Genomic DNA, 16661 nt, shown 5'->3' on the forward strand with positions numbered 1-16661 from the left:
TATTATTAGGCGCGTATGCAAATTATTTTGACTGGTTCGCAAAGTGGTATTTCGGTTTTAATGTATAGCGTAAAAAAACAGTGTAGGCCCTACTGTTGCACGTTTTGTCGTCCAAAGGTTGGCTAATTATTACTTAACCCAGATGAATCCAGTTCTACGTGCAGGGACAAGTTCAGCCATTTTTATAGCCAAAACTCCTCCAGATAAAAGACCGCTCCTCCACCCCAAAAAGGTAGTAGTAGGCTGATACTAATAACAACAATAATAATAATAATAATAATAATAATAATAGTAGTAGCAGTAGCAGCAGTAGTAGTAGTAGTAGTAGTAGTAGTAGTAGTAGTAGTAGTAGTAGTAGTAGTAGTAGTAGTAGTAGTAGTAGTAGTAGTAGTAGTAGTAATAATAATAATAGTAATAAGAATTATAGTAATGTGTATTATTATTATTATTATTATTATTATTATTACATGTATTATAATGTTGGTAAAATCACGTCGCGGTGGGGTGGGGTGGGGTGGGGTGGGGTGAGTGGGAGCGGTTGTTACAGAAACATTACATAAATTTAGAGAGGGACCCGGGAGTGGTCTCAGCTTTACTAGTAGCCTATAAAAAAAAAAATGTATTTTGAGTTTTATTGCCCTTGCAATTTTGAGCATTTAAAATGTGACTAAATACAGCAAAATAACCTTTTAGTCATTTATTTTCGGTAAAATTAACTTTTTTTTACAAAATTTACGTAAGCAGCTTCAAAATTGCAATCAGTTAAAAATTATTAAGTTCAATCCCTGTTGTTAGTTTGTGTACTGTCCGTAGTTAGTTTCTCTTTCAGTTAATCTACCTCAGCCGCTGATAATTTGTAATTGTTATTTTTATTTATTTATTTATTTATTCATTATTATTATTATTATTATTATTATTATTATTATTATTATTTTATTATTTTATTTAATTATTTATTTATTTATTTAATTATTATTATTAATTTTTTGTTAGTACTGTAGGGACAATATGACGCTATTCATATATCTGTGGAAAACGTACACAAAAGGGTCCGCTAAATTGATATATTCCCCCCACCCCCTCCCCTGTACAGTACTTAGTATGTATTCCTCCTGTTCCAGATGGTTCGGTAATATGGATCTATCAAATACATGTACTTATTTACCACCTATATACATTTTTGCTGTGAATATAGCCAGCCCTCGTTAGTGGAGGCTATAGACACGGCCTTCGTATATATAGTCACATCGTATATAAACACCGTCTAGTTCAGAGTATTCTTTAAAAATGTAACAATTCCTATCCCAAGTCAGCTGTTATGGCATATTTTGCATAATAATGAATTTGACAAGGTGGAAAATGACGGTGTTTGTGATCCAAATGTTTCGCGTACGACTAACGATAAATTTACTTATAGATGCAAAGGCCTAACTAGTCGAGATTGTCGACGTTTAACATGCTTCTCTTATTAAAATAACTTAATGTATAAGCTTATTAACATTCAGTACATGTTTTTATTATTTTTTAATAACTTATTTTCATTGTGTTTTTTTTTCAATTTACCCTACGTCGCAGAGGACGGTCAAGCGTTCTCGTTACACGAGCTTGGTAAATCGTTTTAGCACTGCGGTTATTCGGGGAATGCCCGTCACGTGACTCAGAATAATACGTCACACCTCTGCTCTCCAAATAGCCGTTATTTTTCTCAGAATTATGGACCGTACCCATAATTCAATTTTTTTATTTTATCAAATATCAATAATAAGTGTAATATGGTGGTTATGTAGATGATTCAATAAAGTACTTTTAGGTAGAAATCAAATGTATATATTGTCATATAATACCTTTTTGAGTCAATAATTAGGTCAACCATCTGTGAGAAAGCGCGTTTAATTTACAAACCTGTTACTCATTTGGATAAAGTTACAATAAAGTGAAAGAAGTGTATGTGACGTTAAAAATCCTTAAAAATAGACTAGAACTCTAATTAATAAACCGCTACTTCTCAGACCTACGTGCATTTTTAAAAATGTGAAAGATGCATTTGTGGTATTAGAAAAACCAGGATGACCAGAAACACTTCGGTTCTACGGAAATCGATAATCTTAATAAAATATAAGCAATGTTTGATTTCAGTAATCATAAACGGCTCTAATAGTGCAAAATATGCTGTAGTGTTTAAAAACTAGGGTCTGTCTCTTTAATTTAAAACTGGTCTGCATTTTATGCTCTTTTTTGTATTGTTTTTCTTTTATCACGGTTTGTGGTAGTTTTAACAAAGAAGAAACTACTACTAGTTTTAAAAAAGACAAATAATTTGAGATATCAACCCATGCAATTAATGCCGAGGGCATTGCCGCAGTTTTTTTTAAATTTCCGCGGCATTTATTTTTGTCTATATATTTATTGTTTGATTGGTAAAATAAATTACCGGCCTCGGTAGTGTCGTGGTTAAGCCATAGGACATAAGGCTGGTAGGTACAAGGTTCGCAGCCCGGTATCGGCTCCCGCTCAGCGAGTTTTAACGACTACACCCTGTTCTCTCCCACTAACCACTAACCCACTGTCCTGAACCTACAGCCCAAATAGCCGAGGTGTGTGCCCAGGACAGCGTGCTTGAACCTTAATTGGATATAAGCATGAAAATAAGTTGAAATGAAAATGAAATGGTAAATGAAACTCCTGTCATTCCGTTTTCTTAACTGCCAGAGTTTGGAATATTATGTATTTGGAAATAAACAACAACAAAAAAAAAGAAGAAAAAAAAAAGAAAAGAAGAAGAGATAAAACGACTAGTAGAGCTTGTTTAACTCATCATTGGCTATTGGATGTCAAATATTTAGAGAGGAAACCTGCTACATTTTTCCATTGATAGCAAGGGATCTTTTGTACGAACCATCCCACACGATAGCACAGACCACGGCCTTTGATATACCAGTCGTGGTGTACTGGCTAGAACGAGAAAGAGCCCAGTCGGCCCACCAACGGGAGTCGATCCTAGACCGACCACGCATCAGTCGAACGCTTTACCACTGGGCTATGTCTTATCCCTTAGGATTAGGGAATAAAACTTGACATTAATTCCTTATAATTAACTACATGTGTACAGTAAACCGATCGCTTTGGTTTGTAAAATATAATACCTTTTATCGAGTAGTATGCTTTAAATACAGCCATTCATTAGTTAATATTATTGATATTTTCTTTAATACCGTCGGTGGACTCGCTGGGCTATTTCTCGTTCCAGCCAGTGCACCACGACTGGTATACCAAAGGCCGTGCTACGTGCTATCCTGTCTGTTGGATGGTGTATATAAACGATCCCTTGCTACAAATGGAAACAAAATTGTAGCGGGTTTCCTTTTTAAGACTATATATCAAAAATTACTAAATGTTTAACATCCAATAGCCGATGATTAATAAATCAATGTGCTCTAGTGGTGTCATTAAACAAAACAAACTTCTCTCCTTTTTTCTTTTTTTTTCTTTTTAAAAAAAACCCAAGATCTTAAATAGAATAATGGGTTGTTTTATTGGGTGTCAGATCACTAAAAGATTACGGTTTGACCAAACCCGGTTATGAAAGCTTTTCTGAGTATTCCGAATTCTTTGTTTCGTTCATAATTACTATCTTTTCACTCGTTTTATGATACAATTAGCACATTTTGGTCTATATAAACTAGTTAGCCGAGATATTTTATGTTCAAAATTTTAAAGGTCCCCCTGATACTCAGGCCTCACGTGAGGTCAAAATCATAGAGCGAAGTCACTTCTCTTTCAAACTTTATAGAAGGCGGAGTTTTTAACAGCAGGGAGACTTGAATGTTTAATCCAAAAAAAAAAAAAAAAAATACGCAAAAAGAAGTTATCTAAATACGTATAAACATGTCAAAATTACTACTGTTTTCCCTTTTCACTACTTTGATCCTTCAAATCAACATTACAGCACAATAAAATCTGTGTTCAGCGTCGAGACAGATGGTTGTTTAACACAGGTCAGTGTATAATATATTATGTGGTCTGTGAGATAAAAAAAAAAGTGGTCTCTTAACAGGTTAACTGATTAATACAGGTCAGTTTTTAATATATAAGATGATTTGGGAGAATAAAAACGTGCCCTTTCAAAATAGGTGTCCGCTAGAGCAGGTTTGACTGTATACGGAATATACTAACGTCCAAAAGAAACTTTACAAGGCTTGAAATTGTGTAACAGAAAACCAACAAACTGCATGGTGGGATATGAAAGTATCATAAAGTTCTGCATCTAAACGTCACAATGCACGTATTTGTAAGGTGGTTTCTAAATTGGTTCTTTTCAATTTGCAACAGTATTTATCAAATGATTCAAATTTTATGTATGTAAAGTTTCTTAGTTTCGTAGTTATAGAATATTGGTGTATATTGTAAAATGTATTTGATGTGGACTATGGTTACGAATACGATTAAAGAGAAGGGAGGAAATGTTTTATTCAACGACACACTCAACTCATTTTATTTACGGTTATATGGCGTCAGACATATGGTTAAAGATCACAGAGATATTGAGAGAGGAAACCCAATACATGGGCAAGGGATTTTTATATACACCATCCCACAGACAGTATAGCACATACCATGGCCTTTGATATACCAGTCGTGGTGCACTGGCTGAAGCGAGAAATAGCTCAATGGGTCCACTAACGCGATTACAGAGAAGTTGCGGGCTAGCTGGCGATGTCAGAAGCTAAGCCCCGGATGGACGTGTGGATTTATCCAGGGTATATCGTCAAGGTCCCACGCCTGGTGGAATTGGGGGAACAAACAGCGTGAATAAATCATACTTGGGATAGGTTTTCAGTACATGCAGAATCTGTCGACGTAATTATATATATATTGGGAATTGTTTTTGTAAAATAATTGTAAATTTTTAGTACCACTTTCTTTCGGGAAGGAGACCATGTTCATATCCAAAGTACGCCAGAATGAATCCCTGGGGCGTGTCTGAAACTTAATTGGGATACGGACACGTTAATATTGTTTACATTGGATTGTAACTTGGCCAAATCACTTCAAATATCCCATAGACAGACAAAAGTAATTTACTTTTTTGAACGATTTCAAGGAGCATAAAGAAACTGAACGCAGAAGAAGAAGAAGAAGAAGGAGGATTCCGGGAGCGGGATTTAACTCCGTCGGTTGAGTGGTTCGCTTGATGTACTTGCGTCGCGGGATCGAACCACATCGGTGGATCCATTGAACTCGTAGAGTTTTTTTTCTCGTTCCAACCAATGCACCACAACTGGTCAAAGGCCGTGGTATGTGTTTTCCTGTCTGTTGGAAAGTGCATATAAAATATCACTTGCTACTAATAGAAAACTGTACTGGGTTTCCTCTCTAAGACTATATGTCGAAATTACGACACCACTAGAGCACATTAATTTATTAATCATCTGCTATTGGATGTCAAACATATGGCCATTTTGACACAATCTTAGAGAGGAAACCCGCTACATTTTTCCATTAGTAGCAATGCATATTTTATGTGCACCATCCCACAGACAGGGTTGCACATACCACGCCCTTTGATATACCAGGCGTGGTGCACTGGCTGGAACGAGAAATAGCCCAATGGGCACACCGACGGGGATCGATCCCAAACCGACCACGCATCAAGCGAGCGCTTTGCCACTGGGCTACGTCCCGCCGCAACGACTATGGATGCCCGGATGCTGGATCTAGTCCAGTCGGTAGAGTGCTTGCCTGAGGTGATTCAGTTGAAGGATCGAATCGCCCATTCTCTGTTCGGATTTTTTACCGTCCCAAACAGTGCCCCACGACTGGTATATCAGAATGTTAAAGTCCTTGGTTTGCGCTGTCCTGTCTTTAGAAAAGTATATATAAATGATCCCTTAAAGGGAAATTCCTGAGTTTGTTGCAATGTTTAAGGTGTTATTGACTAACAGAGACTTTTTAACTATTGTAATTACACATCAAATATATGTTTCTGCATAAAATACTAGTGTCTGTATATTAAACGTGTTTCTGATCGTTAAACTATTTGTACTAGGTTAAATTTCATTTTACTTCCTAAAATATTTCCAGTTTGGGTTTCTTACAAATATTAAGACGACCAGAAACACATTGAATAAACAGACACTAATATTCGAAACAAGAAAATATATTTAATATATAAGTTTAATCGTAGAAATATGTTATTAGTGGGAAACATCTTACAATGCAGCAAACTCAGGAATGTCCCTTAAGCTTGTTTTTTAATGCAAAAATGTAAAGGGTTTCATCTGAATACGGTTAGCACTATCAAATGTTTGATATCCAATATTCGTTGATTGATAAATCAATGTGCTCTAGTGGTGTCATTAAACAAAACAAACTTTAAACGTTTTGAAAGTAGGCGAGACATTCCGCGGAATTCGTGTTCCACGTCTAGCCACGCGTGGGTTCTATTTTTGGGTGTATTATCACCACATCGTGGGGTACTTGGTCATCTTTCATCATCCATTCAACTGATTTGGGTTTTCTCGTTCCAACCAGTGCACCACAACTGGTCAACGGTCATGGTATGTATTTTCCTATCTGTGGGAAAATGCATATACAAGATTCCTTACTTACCCCCCCCCCCCCCCCCCCCCCCCCCCCCCCCCCCTAGTAAGTCTTGTTAGGACTGTAAGACTGTATGGAGGGAAAAAGGGGCGGGATCTAGCTCATTCTGTTGAGTGTTCGCTTAAGGTGCTTGCGTCGCAGGATCAAACCATCTCGGTGGAACTATTCAACTAATTGGGTTTCTCCCGTTCCAACTAGTACACCACAACTGATCAAATGTCGTGGTATGTGCTTTTCTGTCTGTGGGAAAGTGCATATAAAAGATCCCTTGCTGCATTAGAAAAAATGTAGTGGGTTTCCTCTGATGACTTCGTGTCAGAATTACCAAATGTTTGTCATCCAATATATAGTCGATGTTTAATTAATCAATGTGCTCTAGTGGTGTCATTAAACAAAATTCAAAAAAACTTTTTGTATGGAGGTAAACATTAAATGGTGGTGGTGGTGGTGGGGGGGGGGGGGGGGCATGGCCCACATGGTCCTCTTCTAGCTACGCCAATAACCACTACTATACTATTACTATGCACCACCCACCGAAACATGAATATCTTCTCCTCATTCGCTACAACAAGCAATTTTGAACTCTGTCACTATCGTAAATTACAAGAACAAAAACTTTTATGAGACAGATACCCCATGATAAATATGCTAATTGTGAATATGAATCGAATGCGCCCATTCGCCCAGCCGGCGAGTATCGGCAGCCGGTGTGGTCGTTGGTCCTTGCATACGTACAAATCAATCGAACGCGTCCGAGCGTCGGGTACGAACAGCCGGCGCGACATTGATTTACAACCGAACGAAACCCGCCGGCTTGTAACAGGTGTGGAAAAACGGCAGTGTGGAATCCATTCATTCGGGATAACACCACACACTATTTTTATTAAACCAAGATTTAGATAAGCATCCTATTCCATTTGGCTGACACTCTTATCATATTCAATCATTTAACTTTATAATTTTCACTTTTATGTAACTTTTATCCTGTGTAACATGATGGCCGGGGGTCAATTTTTTTTTTTTACGGGGGTCTAAATACCAAGTTACACCGGAAAGCTTTAATTTAAATGGAATGATCATTTAAAGGTAAAGTCTCAATGTTGCACAATGGAAAAAATATTTATTAAATTTTCTTGTGAAATGTAGATTATATCTTGAATTACATGCCACAAAAGCGTAGGTCTGACATCCAAGTAATATCATTTACTATATATATATATATATATATATATATATATATATACATACATACATACATACATACATACAGACATATATATATATATATATACTGTACGTGTGGGTGGAATTTTTATATATTTCAGCGTCTGTAAAGGTGGTCTTTATATATATTTTAGCGTCTGTAAAGGTGGTCTTTATCTTCATTTAAAGGGGTCTTTATATATATTTATATATAATTGTAAATTCCAAAAAGGGTGAATGAATGGATGGATGGACGAATGAATGAATGAATGAATGAATGAATGAATGAATGAATGAATGCATGAATGAATGAATGTTTAACGACAACCCAGCACAAAAACAACCACGTCGGCTATTGGGTGTCACAAAAGGTAAGTACACGCATATAAAAATATTATGTATATAATTATGTAAAACCACATTGTACAGAGCTGTGTAAAAAAAAGTTATAATACAATATAAATATCACGGCAGGTATATATATATATATTTTTTTTTTAAATAGAAATCAAAGTGCTTTAAAAACTAAAATTAATTCTGGGTGGAATTTAAAAGATTCCAAAACATTTCTGTTGCCAAATATATCATATCTCGTCGGCTTTAGATGATCACACTCCACCCAATGTGGCGCACAGTCGGTGTACCATTAAGGGTGAAGGCCAGGTTAATGAGCTATGATACGCCACAGCTGGAAGTTTAATACCATTTCCATATATCGACAAAGAACGGGCTGGTGTTTTAATGGCTATGCGATGCAGATTTTCTATGTACGCCAAGGATTCTTAAGGAAAAAACAAGAAGACTACGTATCTGAATTATCAAATGTATCATGTAATACATCTCATAGCCTATGATGAATTAATCAATACACTCTAGTTTGACATCCAATAGCCGATGATTAATAAATCAATGTGCTCTAGTGGTGTTGTTAAACAAAACAAATTTGATTTTGAGTAAACACTAGAAATGTTTTCACCTGTTATCGTCATTTTTTAAAAATATATGTAACATACTACATGTATATACAAGTCTGTCGCCTTTAAAACTAAATTGAATGCTTTATGTGTCTGTTCTGTCAAATGGGTGATATACCAGCTGTACTGGTTGGAACGAGAAGCTATTCAAAGAAGTTCGCCGATGTGATTTGAGCCTACGACCCAATCATCTCATGTATATACTCTACCCACTGGCGTAGGAAGCGGGGGGTGGGGTGTGTGTGTGTGTGTGTGTGGGGGGGGGGGTTGGCAAGGGGGAGGGCGCATGTGGCCCACTCTTTTCTTGATCCAGTAGCAGAAGCGATGATATATATATATATATATATATATATATATATATATATATATATGTGTGTGTGTGTGTGTGTGCCCCCCCCCACCCCCCCCCCTCCCAGTGTTTGGCACCTTCCTACGCCACTGTACGATGGAGTTATATCTCGCCCCCCGTGAATATTAATGCACTATTTACTGTGGGAGGAATATTACAGTTGGTGTGAACATAGAACATTGTCACAGCTGTTGATTATATACATAAAAAACACAAATAAATAATATATCAGGTGATTTTTTTTAAAAAGTCCCACTTTTTGAAGTTTAATAACGGAAAAAAGTTAGTTTTGTTTAACGGCACCTGCTACAACGAGCCATCTTTTATATGCATTGTGCCATAGTACATACATCGGTATTTGAATAAAAAACCAAGAAGTTTGTTTTGTTTAACGACACCACTAGAGCACATTGATTTATTAATCATCGGCTATTGGATATCAAACATTTGGTAATTTTGACATATAGTCTTAGAGAGGAAACCCGCTACATGTTTCCATTAGTAGCAAATGATCTTTTATATACACCATCCCACAGAGACAGGATAACACATACCACGGCCTTTGATAAACCAGTCGTGGTGCACTGACTGGAACGAGAAATAGCCCAACGTGCCCACCAACGGGGATCGATCTCAAACCGACCGCGCATCAAGCGAGCGTTTTACCACTGGGCTACGACCCGTCCCTGGGAATGCGGAACGTTGATATTTTGCAAATTAAAACAGTTTATTATATTATGTTTTGACGGTGAGTGAATTTTTCATTTGATACCTTTGATATGTTCAGAATGGCGCTCGACACAACACGTAATGTCAAAAGTCAAAAAATACTTTACCAAAGAGAATCTATAGTCGACATCTACCGTGCGTCTTACCAACGATAGTTGATTGTCGGACCTCCCCACACCCACCCACAGCCAGTTATTGTGTTTTAAAGATAAAAAACATTTCTTTATTCGTTCGAGTGCTATTTTTTCCGCCAATTTTTCGAAATTTAATTTTTATATCCTCGAATGCAAGACTGCCTTATTCAACATGGGGCTGTCACTCAGAGAAAAGTCGACAGCACTTGTGCTGACAAATTCATCTGTAGAAGTGATTAAAAAAAATATGAAGAAGTGTATTTCATCCTTTAGGGACAACCGGCCTCGGTGGCGTCGTGGTTAGGCCATCGGTCAACAGGCTGGTAGGTACTGGGTTCGGGTCCCAGTCGAGGCATGGGATTTTTAATCCAGATACCGACTCCAAACCCCGAGTGAGTGCTCCGCAAGGCTCAATGTAAACCACTTGCACCGACCAGTGATCCATAACTGGTTCAACAAAGGCCATGGTTTGTGCTATCCTGCCTGTGGGAAGCGCAAATAAAAGATCCCTTGCTGCTAATCGGAAGAGTAGCCCATATAGTGGCGACAGCGGGTTTCCTCTCAAAATCTGTGTGGTCCTTAACCATATGTCTGATGCCATATAACCGTAAATAAAATGTGTTGAGTGTGTCGAAAAATAAAACATTTCTTTCTTTCTTTTAGGGACATAGCTCAGTGGTAAAACGCTCGCTTTATGTACAATCGGTCTGGGATCTATTTTATTATATTGCCTATTAGATGTTCATTTTAATAAATAAATGACTTTTAAAATAGGGGCGGGACGTAGTCCAGTGGTAAAGCGCTCGTTTGATGCGCGGTCGATCTGGGATCGATTCCCGTCGGTGGGCCCAGTGAGCTATTTCTCATTCCAGCTAGTGCACCACGACTAGTATATCAAAGGCCGTGGTATGTACTATCCTGTCTGTGGGATGGTACGTAATATAAAAGATTCCTTGCTACATGTAGCGGGTTTCCTTTTTAAGATTATGAAGATTATGTGTCAAAGTTACCAAATGTTTGACATCCAACAGCCGATGATTAATAAAATCAATGTGCTCTAGTGGTGTCGTTAAACAAAGCAAACTTTAACTTTTCATCCTTTGGAAAAGACTATGGGCTAAAAGAAAGGACAATGATGGGTCCATCCAGCCATAATTTTTAGGATTTAGAAAAGATGTTGAGTAGCTTGTCACTGGTAGGCCTATATAGCATTTTGTACCAAGCGCCATTTTACAAGTGTAAGACATATATCAATATGAAATTTGTATCTATCAATTAACAACGTAATATACTAAATTTATGCACATTTTCACGGTGCTGCATTTAATAGTAATATTTTTACAGCTATTCAACTTTTAAAAAGTGGAATTGTATTTTTTATGTTTTCTTTTAAGTTCATTTAATTTTTTTTTAGAATTCTGGTACTAACATAGGCTATGACATATAGGCCTAAACAGTAATACACTTTATGTAACTGTTTAACAGTACTTGTAAAACAAAAGGGGTGGGGTGGGATCTAGCTCAATCAGTGTTTATGCCAATGGGTCGAACCCATTCTTCCCCCCCCCTCCCTCCCAACCGATACACTGGGACTGTTGAATAAAAGCCCGTGGTATGTGCTGTCCTGTGTGTGGGAAACTACATATAAAATATATCTTGCTAATAATGAAAACACAAAACAACAACAACAAAACCCCACAAAAAAAACCCCAAAATCAAAAAAAAAAAAAAAAAAAAACAAACAACAACACACACACCACCACCACCCAATGTCCACCTGTTAATGTTATCGCATGCGTCAGGTTACAATAACCAGATAAAATGTTTTGGTTATTTATTGTCTAGCAGAATTAATTCATGTGTTAATTTTCAGTTTATAATTGTACGTTGGTGGATACATTGTTTGTGTGTTATCTGCGCTTGTTTTAGTGTTGGAGTTCGAGGGAAAAGCAACAGGTGATGTCGTATCTGAACTTCACGTTGTTGTCCTGTACACTGTGTCTGTGTGAACGAAACATCTGCGTGTATTTATCGATTCAATTCAAACTACACGAACGTTGGTCGTATATATACTGTGCTGCGTACAGTAGACATGTAGCTATATGTAAATAAACTGAGTAAAACAAGAAAAATAATAAAGTTTTACATCTCAGCCTTTTGTGTTTTGTGTTTTGTGTGTGTGTGTGTGTGTGTGTGTGTGTTTGTTTGTGTGTGTGTGTGTGTGTATGTGTGTGCGTACATGTGTGTGCGTGAGTATACAGACATTACTACGCTAATAGTGACAGAGATTTTGTCTAAAATACCAACTATCCCCTTATTTCTTTCAATATATTAGTACTTTATACAAACATTACGACGCTAATAGTGACAGAGATTTGGTCTAAAATACCAAGTGTTGCCTTATTTCTTTCAGTATATTAGTACTTTATACAGACATTACGACGCTAATAGTGACTAAGATTTGGTCTAAAATACCAAGTGTTGTCTTATTTCTCTCAGTATATTAGTACTCTATACAAACATTACTACGCTAATAGTTACTGAGATTTGGTCTAAAATACCAAGTGTTTCTTTATTTATTTCTCTCTGTATATATTAATTACAACTAGGTTACCAACTGTTGCCTTTAAAACCGGCGTGCAGCTGTTTTATATCGTCGCCTTTGTGTGAAGGTTTTCAGGATCGAACACTCTTGGTGGGCCATTAACCTTTGCATCCCACATTCTAAATATAGTGCTCCACGACTGATATGTCCAGTCTTTCGGCTATTGGATGTCAAACATTTGGTGATTTTGATATTTAGTCTCAGAGAGGAAACCCGCCACATTTTTCCATTAGTAGCAAGGGATCTTTTATATGCACCATCCCACAGACATACCACGCCCTTTGATATACCAATCGTGGTGCACTGACTGGAACGAGAAATATCCCAATGGGCTCACTGACGAGGATTGATTCCAGACCGACCGCGCATCAGGCGAGCGCTTTACTACTGGGCTACGTCCCGCCCCGGAAAATAAAAACAAAATGTACGCAAGGTTTATTCCAGAAAACAAGGCAGGCAGGCAGATAAAGGGATATAGTGTATTGGTCTTACCTCATTATAGACGCTTCACCATATTATACACACGACCAATATAAGTAATAAAAATTTAACGAGCCATTCGCTACATACTGTATTATGGATGGGATGGAAGAGTATTTTGTGGAGCACACAAATTATTTTGTTAAGCCCGATGGATTTTTGGACTTACAAATATAAATAAAATCTCAGGGGCTTACCTTCGGGGGGGGGGGGGGGGGGGGGGGGGGGGGGGGGGGGGGGGGGGGGGTTGTAGGGGTCATGAGGTAGGGCAACCAACATGCAAAAGTGACTTTTTGTCTAGCTAGAAAAGAGGCTATATATTACTTTGGCATTTTAAATTTTGTTTTTAAATTTTAAAACTGCCACGCCTCCCTAATGCTTAAAGTCGCAGACCCTAGTTTTCCGCCCGTGAAATGGACACTTAAATCAAATCATAGCAATCAATTGTATTCTATGAAGGATTAGTATTGAAAAAATCTCAGGGGCTTACCTTCGGGGGGGGGGGGGGGGGGGGGTAGGCCTACATAACAAAATCTGGTCCGAAGAAGGAAACGTCAACAAGTAATTAAATATGGCATATACAAACATGGGATTTGGCATGAGGATTGTAGGGGTCATGAGGTAGGGCAACCAACATGCAAAAGTGACTTTTTGTCTAGCTAGAAAAGAGGCTATATATTACTTTGGCATTTTAAATTTTGTTTTAAATTTTAAACTGCCACGCCTCCTAAGCTTAAAGTCGCAGACCCTAGTTTCAGCCCGTGAAAATGGACACTTAAGTTTGATTAATCTACAAACTTGTATACAGTTAAAATAAAGTGAATCAAGAGCCTGTGACTTTAAAACTGGGAAATACCCTTTAAAAATAGACTAGAGCTGGTCTCCATGGCCGTTATTTCTCAGAGGTACGTGCGTCTGTAGACTTATGAAAAATGCATTTCGCGGTATTACAAACAACAGGATGACCAGAAATACTTGGTCGTAGACAACGGAAATAGATAATCTGACCCATAAAATCTAAGTAATTAATGTCTTATTTCAACGACCATATCAAAAGCGGATCTATAAGCGTACGACACAGGGGGCAACTGCCCCCACCCCCCCCCCCCCCCCCCCCCAATACTGGAGCAAAGCCTCAAATTCGGGCAAAAATGATAGAGATATTCGGGCAAAATAAGCTAACCTGAGACCTTTTTACCATGTAGTTCCATCATTCTACCCTCAAAATTAGTTGTAATCTATATAACAATGCGTAATAATTCGTTTGCAACCCTATATATATATATATATATATATATATATATATATATATATGCCCGAATCTGGATGGATAAACACACACACACACACACACACACACACACACGCATCTCGTGCGCCCGTGTGTGTGTTGTTATCCAAATTCGGGCATTTTCGTTTAATTCGGGCAAAAGTCAGACTGCCCCCACCCCTTCCCCCACTACAAAAATGGGAGCCCGTGCACCTAAAGGATCTAATAGTGAAAAATATGTATTATTTAAAAACTAGGATCTGTTACTTTAACTCATTCACCTCAACCCATTCCTCGTTTCAAGTTCCGAAGCTATAGGCCCACGATTGTCTCCACCTGTTGTGCTGTGCGCATTTCTCTTTAACCTTATATCGATTTTCCCCCACGGTTCGATCCGCCGTCGATATTCTCTCGTTTATTCCCAATCTTAACTAACAGGGATGTATTTCAATTTGACCAACACCTGGACACAATGGCTACTAAGCATTGTTTTCCACACGCGCAATAAAACCAGGGAGTTTTCATACCAGGTGTTGCATACATCGGCCATCTTTGTAATATTCACTCACACATCACTTGGCCACACAGAAACACGTACACTGCCGGCCAAGTTCGTATAATGATGGTATGAATAAAACATCTAACAGAGACATTGTAATGCAGGGTATATATTATGCATATTCCAAATATTTAGTTGAAGAAGAAGAAAAAAAAGAAAAGAAAAAAAAAAGGGAAAAGAAAGAAGAATGTTTTTTTTTTTTTTTTTTATTATTATTATTTTTTTTTTAGATATTTGAATAACGACACCTCAGCACCTTTAAACTATGGCTATTTGGTATCAAAATTCGAAAGAGGAAAGAAACCCACCACCATCAAATAAGCTACCTCTAACGTTGCCCAAAAGGCAGGACTGCACAAACCACAGCCTTTGGTGTACACGTTTTGGGACGACAGAGTCCTTTAAAACATTGCATTTAAGTATTTCTTTGGAGAAGGTATCAGACATTGTAGTGTAGGAAGTTTTTTGTGGGATTTTTTTTAGTTACATAACTGTTTCAAAACAATTTTATAATTTTTATTTATAAAGTTGTATTTTTTCATTTCAATTTATTTTCGTGCTTATGTCCAATTAAGGATCAAGCACACTGTCCTGGACACACACCTCAGCTATCTGGACTTTCTGTCCAGGACAGTGGGTTAATTGTTAGTGGTTAGTGAGAGAAGAGGGTGCAGTGATCTTACACCTACCCATTCGGTCGTCAGAAGAAGTTGGTTTTGTTTAACGACACCACTAGAGCATCGACTATTGAATGTCAAACATATGGTCATTTTGACACCGTTATAGAGATGAAACCCGCTACATTTGTCCATTAGTAGCAAGTGATCTTTTGTATGTACCATCCCACAAACAGGATACCACATATATATACCAGTCGTGGTGCACTGGCTAGAGCGAGAAATAGCCGAATAGGCCCACGGACGGGGATCGATCCTAGACCGACCGCGCATCAAGCGAGCGTTTTCCCACTGGGCTACGTCCCTCCCCATTGAGTCGTTAAAATCTGTTCTGGGTGGGAGTCGGTACCGGGCTATTTATAAAGTAAAATGCATCTGTCATTACATTTTTTTTTTTTTACATCTACTATTTATTAGCAAACGATACAAACATAAATACACACAAAAAATCTAATAATATTCGTCAAATTTCGTTATTGTGACAAACACGTATGGATGGTTATTTACGAGGATTATGTCATTTTTGAGAGGGTAGTGGCCAGGAGTGGCGGTGTAAAAAAAAAAAAATAGTGGTACGGTTCTGGGTTGCCAAAGGCAACCGAGCCAAGCGTCCAAAAGATGCGAATATTCTACCGGGTAGCCTATGGTCCCCTGACTTTTTTATATTTTTATTTTGTATTATTATTTTTTTAAAGGTAGATGCTCAGGGGCATAATCTAGAGGAATTTGTAGTGGGTTGTTTCCACTTCTTTTTTATATTTTGTTGGAGACTAATATAGTTAGATATTAACGTTAACTAGGTGACCCAATCTGTTGTGTATATTTGCTATGTTATCAAATTACAGAGACCCAGTCAGTCTAGAACATTTACAAGTGGTATTGCTTTCGCTTGGTCAGCAGACTTTTGAATTCGGCGTTGTGCAAAACTTAACTTTGACATGTTATTTAGTATGTCAACGGTTAATGGCAAGTCTGGAAAAAAGCAGCAGCTCAACAACGATTCCCAGTCTGGAGCTCCACGCGGTAAGACGTGTTTGTTTCGCTTGTGCACACTGCACGTGCTTTCGTGTGCTCGACTTGG

The sequence above is a fragment of the Gigantopelta aegis genome, chromosome 14 (genome assembly GCF_016097555.1).
Source record: "Gigantopelta aegis isolate Gae_Host chromosome 14, Gae_host_genome, whole genome shotgun sequence".
In the NCBI taxonomy this organism is placed as follows: domain Eukaryota; kingdom Metazoa; phylum Mollusca; class Gastropoda; order Neomphalida; family Peltospiridae; genus Gigantopelta; species Gigantopelta aegis.